Consider the following 8,472-nt stretch of genomic DNA (forward strand, 5'->3'; position numbering starts at 1 on the left):
CAATTAAACTGTTTAATAAATGGCTTGGGATCCATAAAATTGGAGAGTGCTAGAGTTAAAGGGACTAAAAGCTATAATCACATGGACACTGGGGGCCTGTAAATCTTTTCCACTGAATTGGATTTATGTTAAAATATTCATTTTTCAAGAGAGTAAAAATGTAAATTGGGGCATTAGGACTTGGTAACTGGCATTAGTTCCTCAAAATTAAAACTCTTGATAGAGTCTCAAAAAAATATCAGTTTCAAGCATTTAAATATATATAGCTATAGATACTGGTCTACCACAAAGAAACAGAAAGGAGCTAAAGTTTACTTGGTGTATACCATATATCAGGCACCATCACAGGCACTTTTGATGCTACTTAAAAGCTTGGTATGGTGAGTTGCAACTATAGTTTATAAACTCAGATTTTGATTGTGTTTGAAGCTTTCCTAGTTCTTACGATGGAGAAAATAATGCTTCTCAAATCCTTTATCATTACCTTTTTAACCCAAATGTTTCATTCCATCAGGAACTTAGAAATGTCGTTTAATGAGTTTTCTTTATTCAATCTGTTTTCTCTTGTTCATTGTTTTGACTTTATTTACTCTTCAGTTCCTTTCAGGACCCCATTCATGCTGTCTCATTTGCTTTGACTTACTAAGAAGTTTGTGTCCAGTTCTATACTGGACCAGAGACTTTATCCTCTCCCCTATGTTATATATTATATAACATGTTAAATATTATATTTATATAATATTATATATAATATTAAATATTATATACACAAAGAAAAAGTGAAGGAAGGTTATTACTATTATCATTGTCTTAAAAAAATCAGGCACAAAGATAGTCTGAGAAGAGAGTTTCTGAACAGTTTTAACCATTTTGATAATTTCCTGGGCCAGAAGGTCAATTTCTCAACAGGACAGATTGGAGGAGAGACATGAAAGAATCTGGAACCAGAGCTGGTACTTGTGGCCTGTCATGCTTGTGTTCATTTAAAATTTTCTTCAACCAAAAGACTTCTGTGGTGAAGAGAGGATTAGTCTGGTTTAGAGAGGTCTCCACAGAAGATGGTCTCTTGGATCAACTTGTCAACAAATAGACTTGGCTTAGGACTCTGTGATGCTTAGGACTCCTCAGATGCTTCTTCCTTCCCTCGCTAGGTTATCAGAATATATCACCACTCTACCCGGATTTTAGGAGTTTGAACTGAATTTCAAACTATCTCCTGATACTGAATCTTAATTGTCTGTGGTGACGGCAGATGTGATGAGGAACCAACGTTCCCATTGGATGGTGGAGACATGAGAGTTCCAAAGATGTAACTCAAGCCCCGTTGCACCACCAGACATAGAAAGACACACATACAACCCTCAGTAGGAGATCTGTCTCCACTAACACAGGCACCACTTTTTACAATGACTTCTGAAAGAAGCCAGAGAAACTCAAATTATTTCATCTAGGCATCATCTCAGGAAATATAGTAGCCTAGAAACCAGAGAACACTGTGTATCCTTTAGAAGAAGAGGGAGGAACCAATTAAGAAAATTAAAAAAAAAAAACGAGAACTGTCCACCCAGTATCTGAGATGAAAGAAGGGAAAAATGCATTTGGATAGTCCAAAGAAATCCGCCTTTGTGCATATTAGCAAGGAATTGGAAAAAGCCTATCTACATATTCTCACAGGATAAAACAGCATGGGCTGGGTGATGGGGCTGGTAGGCAGTATGCACAATGAACAGTTCTTATTCAAGCTAGACGAAAGCCATTAGGGTCCAGGGCTCAGACTTGAGTCCTGTTCTGGTCAAGGATTTTTATTAAGTGCTTGGATAAAATCAGAGACGATATATAACTTACTCATACAACTCACTGAAATAGGTACTACTATTATCCACTTTACAAAAATGGAAACTGAGACTCAATAATGTTAAGTAACTCCTCTATGGCAGTATGCCAAGTTCAAATGAAAATTTCTGGTCTGACTGTGTCTAGTGCCTGTGAGCTTTCCAATAACCACATCCCTATCACATTTATAGACTATACCACTACTGATCATGATTCAAAGGATTCAGACCAGGCTAGAAACTAATGAGCAGCAAGTCAAAACAGCACTTATTCCTGTCACATTTTATCTGATTTAAACTCTTATGCATTGGGCTTAAAATGCCAGAACTTAAGTAAGGCTGTGACTTAGTGGAAATTGGCACTTTTAAGTACAATGTGAATTAATAATATACTCTAGCTGCCTCCGATATATCATGCTAATCTTTTCAGGCTACATACATGAAAGACATGTCCAACGAGAAGAAAAATAGTTTACTCTCTTCTGATCAGAACGCATTTAAATTATAATGCTCAACTCCACATATTATTAGTTTGTAGATTTAATCTTGCATAATCTTTACACTACTAAGACATAGGTTCAGTTAGTCACCAGTTTACAGAGAAGAACATCAAGAATCAAATATAAATAGCTAGGAATTGATGCACAAACTCTGTCCTGAAAGCCAATGCTTTCCCCAACACACCTCCAACTCTGCTGCATGCCCCAAAGGGGACTTCCAAGAAGAACAAAATATGTGGGACAAATCACAGGGAGGGACAGCTGCTACCAGAGAAAACCCAGGAGCCAATGAAACTCCTTCCAGTGGGTAGAAGGCTGTCACAAAGCAAAGGGGCTGACCCTCCACTGGGCAACTGCAGAATTAGCAGACTAAGAGCTCACAGTTGCTAATTAGGTGGTGCAGGAAGAATCTCTGAACCAGTTCACTTGCCCATGAATATAGAATGGAGTTCCCACAAAAGTGGTGGGCTTCCTCTGCCTCACTGAAGATATGAAAAGCTGTAGCAGAGATTCCTATACTGGAAGCCAGAACAGCTGATCGCTCAGATTCTTGAAATGACCTATGAACAGCTGTGGACGAGTTATATTTGGAATTCTTGGAAGATCCTGTTGTTGAAAGAATAGGTAGAGTCATTTTATTTTCTAAGAAAAGATTTTTAAGTCCAAATTTTAAAAATTACCCTCTTTAATTATAAATGGAATATAAATTATGTTTGCGCTTTGTTCATTTTTCTCCTTTAATAGATTTGCCTATTGGAATGCTTAATAAAAATTATGTAAACTCTAAAACATTATTCAAATCTTCCTTCATTCCTTGACTCTTTAAAATAAGCATTTATGGTGATGTCAATTTTATTTCTTCCTATGTTTTTGTTGACGCTTTTGATAGTACACTTGACTTTTTTAGATTTTAAAAGATCTTATTTATTTACTTTTATGGCTGTTTAGTGTGTATGAGTGCTGTACTTGCATATATGTAAGTGCACCATATGCAGAGGCCACAAGGCACTGAATCCCCTGGAACTGAAGTTAAGGACAGTTGTTAGTGGCCATATGGGTGCTGGGAACCAAACCCATGTCCTCTGCAATAGCTGTAAATGCTCTTAACCGCTGAGCCATCTCTCCAGCCCACAACTGACTTTTAAAAAAACAATATATTTTTACTCCATTTGATATTTAGTCATCATTGCCTCTCCCATAGGGTTTCTGCTCTAGAGCATCCATAACCAATGGTACTTCCTGGCTCATTAGTGGGTTGGAAGGACAACATGATTTGTTCTGGCCAACAGATTATGAAAGGAAATAACTTGTGTCACTTCTGGGCTAAGCATTCATTGGATTGCTAGGGCAAGGCTCTCCAGACCTGTTTTTATTTTTTTCTAAATTTCTCTATATTACATGGACCAGCAGCACTCAAGATAAATTCAAGATGAGGAGCCATAGAACTGCGTTCTGAGATGACATATGATGAACATATAGTGGGAGAGAGAAATAAAACTTTATACTTGGCCTAGAGAGATGGCTCAGCAGTTACAGGCATGTACTGCTCTTGCAGAGGACCTGAGTTTAGTTCCTAGCACCTACTTTGGGCATTTCACAACCTCCTACAATCCTAGCACCCAAAGATCTGATGCCATCTTCTGGTCCCCATGGGCACCTGCACTCACACATACATACATACATAAATACATACATACACACACACACATACATACACACACACATATAAATAAATAACTAAATAAAGCAGTTTATACTGTTTCTTGAGGGTGCTACAATAGTATAACTTACACTTCCTGACCAGTACTGGGCACATAAAATATAGACCCGTGCTGTCCAGTATAGTGTTGCAAATGCTACATATATTTATATTTATTTGGTTTTATTTTTTGTTTATTCGGTACTGGGGATTGAACCTAGGGCCTCATGAATGCTAGGCAAGTACTCTACTAGTGGGCTAGATCCTCAGTTCTTTTATTTCTGTTTAAGTGACTAGATTCACCCCAAAACACCAGTTCTTCAGTCTCATGACATTTCAAGGGCACAAAAGAAATGGCTACCATGCTCAGTGCAGACAAAGTGTATTTCCATCATTGTAGAACGTTCTGTTGGACAGGGCTGCCATAGAGAGCTAGGATTTTTGTGAATGTTGGTAGTGATACCTAACATGTCTTAATGTTTTAAGTATGTGCATCTAATAGCACTTTAGAGTTAGTCTTTAAGAGTTTCATCATTTTAAAAGTGAAGTGTCTGGGAGAAACCAGTAGAGATTACCTTCTAGAAGAAAAGAGAGCATCCTGAGCAATTACATTTCTTAGAATCAAAGAACTCAAGGGTCTTTTCCAGAAGGTTACATTGACACCTTTTTATTACTCCTGACACTTTTTCATAAATGAGCCCCAAGGGTACTGTCATTTTAGTCCATCATCTCAGAGCCTCGGAGCCCGTATTTCGTACTGTAACTCTGCTGTATTACTAAGTGAGACAATGTATACTGACAGAATTATCTGATGTGTGCAGTGATGAACTTACCTGGTCTATTATCATCATGGTGAGTACTACATTGAACAATACAAAAAGATATTATGGGAGCCCAAAATGAATTAAGATATAACATGATTGTTCTAATTCATTTATGATTCATTCAACAAACATTTAAGAACTAGAAACACAAAAATTAATATTTCCCTTAAGTGCACTTACTTCAACAGTACATATACATATACTTTGTATAATTGGAATTATACAAAGATTGGCATGCCCCTGTACAAGAATGACAAAATTTGTGGTGTTCGTCCTGCTCTCTCTCTCTTTCTCTCTCCCTCCCTCCCTCCCTCCCTTCCTCCCTCCCTCCCTCCTTTTCTCTCTAGATTTCCTGCAGCACTGGGGATGAAAACCAGGGCCTCACAAATGCTAAGCAACCACTTTACCACTGAGCTACATCCCAGCACATTCCATATTTTCTCATGTCAACATACTGAAAGTGGGCGTAGGGGTCACTGGGCCCCTTTATGTTCCTCTTCCCAGGGTGCCACAGTGACTAAATCTCTGCTCTTTGCTTTTCAAAAATCATGTATTTCCTTAGAGGATCTTATAGTCTAATGGAGAGTTAGAAGGAAATAAATACAAAATCCAGTGACAGCACAGCACAGAACAGATGGTGAGCTTTGTCTTGATGCTGGGATTTGCCAGGTGGGCAATTGAAGGAGAAGATAGCTCTGTGCAAGGGGCCCACAGAAGGAAGAAGAAGCTTTTAACTGTGAGACATTGAACCCCACAACCCAAAGGCTTAATCCACAAAGATTATCATTTCACATAAAAGTCCAAAAGGGGGCCTGCAAGATAGCTCAGTGGGTAAAGGTACTTGCAGCCAAGCTTGATAACCTGAGTTCAGTCCCTGCAACCTACATGGCAGAAGGAGAGAGCTGAGACCTGTGGGTTGTCCTCTGACTTCTACACACACCACGGCATGCACACCCTGCACACACAAAAATAAATAAGCATAACTTTTTTTTTTAAGTCCAGAAGTAGGTCTTAGTGAGTCAGCACCACAAGGACTTGGTTCTTTCTCCTTTGCATCACCTGTGCCCTTCAGTGCCATAGGACTCAGGCTTGTTCTCACAATCATAAGATGCTGCCACATGTCCAGGCTTCATATGCAGATACACCTCTCTCCAGTAGAAAACAGAAGAGATGTCTTCCATTGTGTGTGTTTGTTTCTAAACAGGGGCCTCACTCTGTAATTTGGGCTTGCCTAGAACCCATGGTAGTGTTCCTGCCTCTGCCTCCCAAGTGCTGGGATTATAGGCATGAGTCACTACACCCAACTCCCTTGAGCTCCTTAAAAGAAAAAGCACAATTCTCTTTACATTTTACTGACCAGACTGTCACATCTCCACTCCTAAAATGTTAGCAGGAAAATCAGTTGGTTTAGAATACTAGTTCTTTCTCAGTCTGAAGTTGGACCCACCTTTCCTAAGAGGCAAATTTCTGAAGACTTGTGGCGACAACATATTTGTGTGCCTTATGTGCCCTGTCACAGCAATGGCTGTCAACTGGAGGAGAAAGGAATGACTGTTGGGAAGACAACCAATGGGATCGCTAAAATTGCCTGTAGGGTCCAGTTGGTGAGCAGGGGCTGTGAAGAATGTCTGGAAGGCTTCCAGTCTGGGGGCCCGGGTGGCTTATAATATGATTCATAGTCAAATAATTACTTTTAGAGAGAAGGTTCTAAGTTTGAGGTACTGTGTATATCAGACAGAACTGCTGGGCTGATTGAAGGAAATAGACACTGCTGTATTTGGGTGTCACCTAACAGTGTTGGTCCTTGAAGTCACAGGATGTGATTGCTCAAGAGAATGTGCACAATGAGAAGACACACAAGAACTGTACTAGACCAGCATTTAGGGGCTGGGAGAAGAAGGCTCAGCAAAAGATGCTGCTTTAGTTTGGATGTGTTTTATGCCCCAAAGATTCATGTGTTAAGGCTTGATCCCCAGTGCAGTGATACCTTTAAGAAGTGTAGCCTTGGACTGGAGAGATGGCTCAGAAGTTAAGCACTGATTGCTCTGCCAGAAGCCCCGGGTTTGGTTCCTAGTACCTACATGGCAGCTAACAACCATCTGTAACTCCAGTTCCAGGGGAATCAGATGTCCTCTTCTGACCTCCGTGGACATTGCATGACACAGGTGCACTTACACACATGTAGGCAATACATTCATGCATATAAAAAACTAAAAATAATAAAATATTTTTTAAAAAAGAAGTGGGGTCTGATAGAGAGATGACTCAGAGGTTAAGAAGAGTCCTTGCTGCTCTTTCAGAGGACCCAAGTTTGGTTCCCAGGAGCCACATTGGGGAACTCACAGTCACCTGTACTTCCAGCTCCAAGTGGTCCCACACCCTTTTTTGGCCGCCACAGATACCCATAGGTACATGCACATACATATACATATACACATAGATAAAAATATGTCTTAAAGAAGAAGGATGAGGAGAAGGAGAAATGATGTCCAACGCACAGTCTTTGGGGGCACTGGGGATACTGCTCTCCTCACAGAAGGGATTAGTGTTGGTCTCACAGAGCGGATTAGTTCTCTCAATAACGGGTTGTTATTGGGGCTGGAGAGATAAATCAGCAGTTAAGAGTACTTGTTGCTCTTGCAGAGGACTCAAGTTTTATTGCCAGCACCCACATAAGGCAGTTCATAACCACCTGTAACTCCAGCTCCAGGGGAATCTGATACCTCTGGACACACACACACACACACACACACACACACACACACACACACAATTCAAAACAATAAAAAAGAATGTGCTGTTACAAAGTAAGCCACCATACGTATTTGCTCCCTTCTACATGCAGCTAGTACCCATTCCTTTGCTCTGCTATGTTGTGACATAGCCAGGGTGCTGTCACCAGAACACTGGTTCCACATTGCTTGGGTCCTCCAGCTATCATAACTGTGAGGCAAATAAATCTTCTTCCTTCATAAAATAGCTAGTCTCAGGTTTTTTCTTATAGCAACAGAAAATAGACTAACAGAGACAAAGCATTCGCCAATAGAAACTGATGGAGTGAGGGGGGTATTGCATGGAGAAGGGAGGAAACTAGAGTTAGTCTATGTGATGGAAGTTATGAGACTCCTGTAGCCCACAGAGCAGGAGGGAGTAAACTAAGAAAGGCTATGGTTTCATCGGCTACTCATCACTAGTAATCTATAAGGGAGCAGCCTCCATGGAATGGGGTTATAGAAAAATATGATGGATTGAAGAGGGTGGGTCAGAAAACAGAAGCAGATAGCATGATGGACAAGATGGAATACCAGCTAAATAGAGAAAGGAGCACAAGGTTTCTTGCTTAGCACAGGGTGGAGGGAGAATACACATAGTTCTATGCTGAAGGAAAAGAGAAAGAAGGAAACTGGGAACAGGAGGGGTTAATCTAGACTCCCCAGGCATCTTGTCTCCTTGGGTTGTTGTACCTCATCCACTGGACCCCAAAAAGACCACCGAGGACCCAACACACCAAAATGCAAAAGCAAAAGTTTATGGTTTATTCGGGCTTAAGCTCGGGCTCTCAGACCTCACCAACTCAATGGATCCGTGCTGAGAGCCCAGAGTAAGGGAGAGTGGAG

General features: G+C 40.4%; 1 protein-coding gene across 1 annotated transcript in view; it reads left to right on the plus strand.

The window, feature by feature from the left end:
* The window catches only part of Cdk15 (cyclin dependent kinase 15), a 117,060-nt gene extending 114,016 nt beyond the window's left edge, over positions 1–3,044 (plus strand). Inside the window, exon 14 of the mRNA XM_008835448.3 lies at positions 891–3,044. The gene's annotated coding sequence lies outside the window, so the exon portion shown is untranslated. The remainder of the gene's footprint in view (positions 1–890) is intronic.
* Positions 3,045–8,472: the final 5,428 nt, after the last annotated feature.

Source organism: Nannospalax galili, unplaced genomic scaffold (assembly GCF_000622305.1).
Source record: "Nannospalax galili isolate Female #2095 unplaced genomic scaffold, S.galili_v1.0 scaffold637, whole genome shotgun sequence".
Taxonomy (NCBI): Eukaryota; Metazoa; Chordata; class Mammalia; order Rodentia; family Spalacidae; genus Nannospalax; species Nannospalax galili.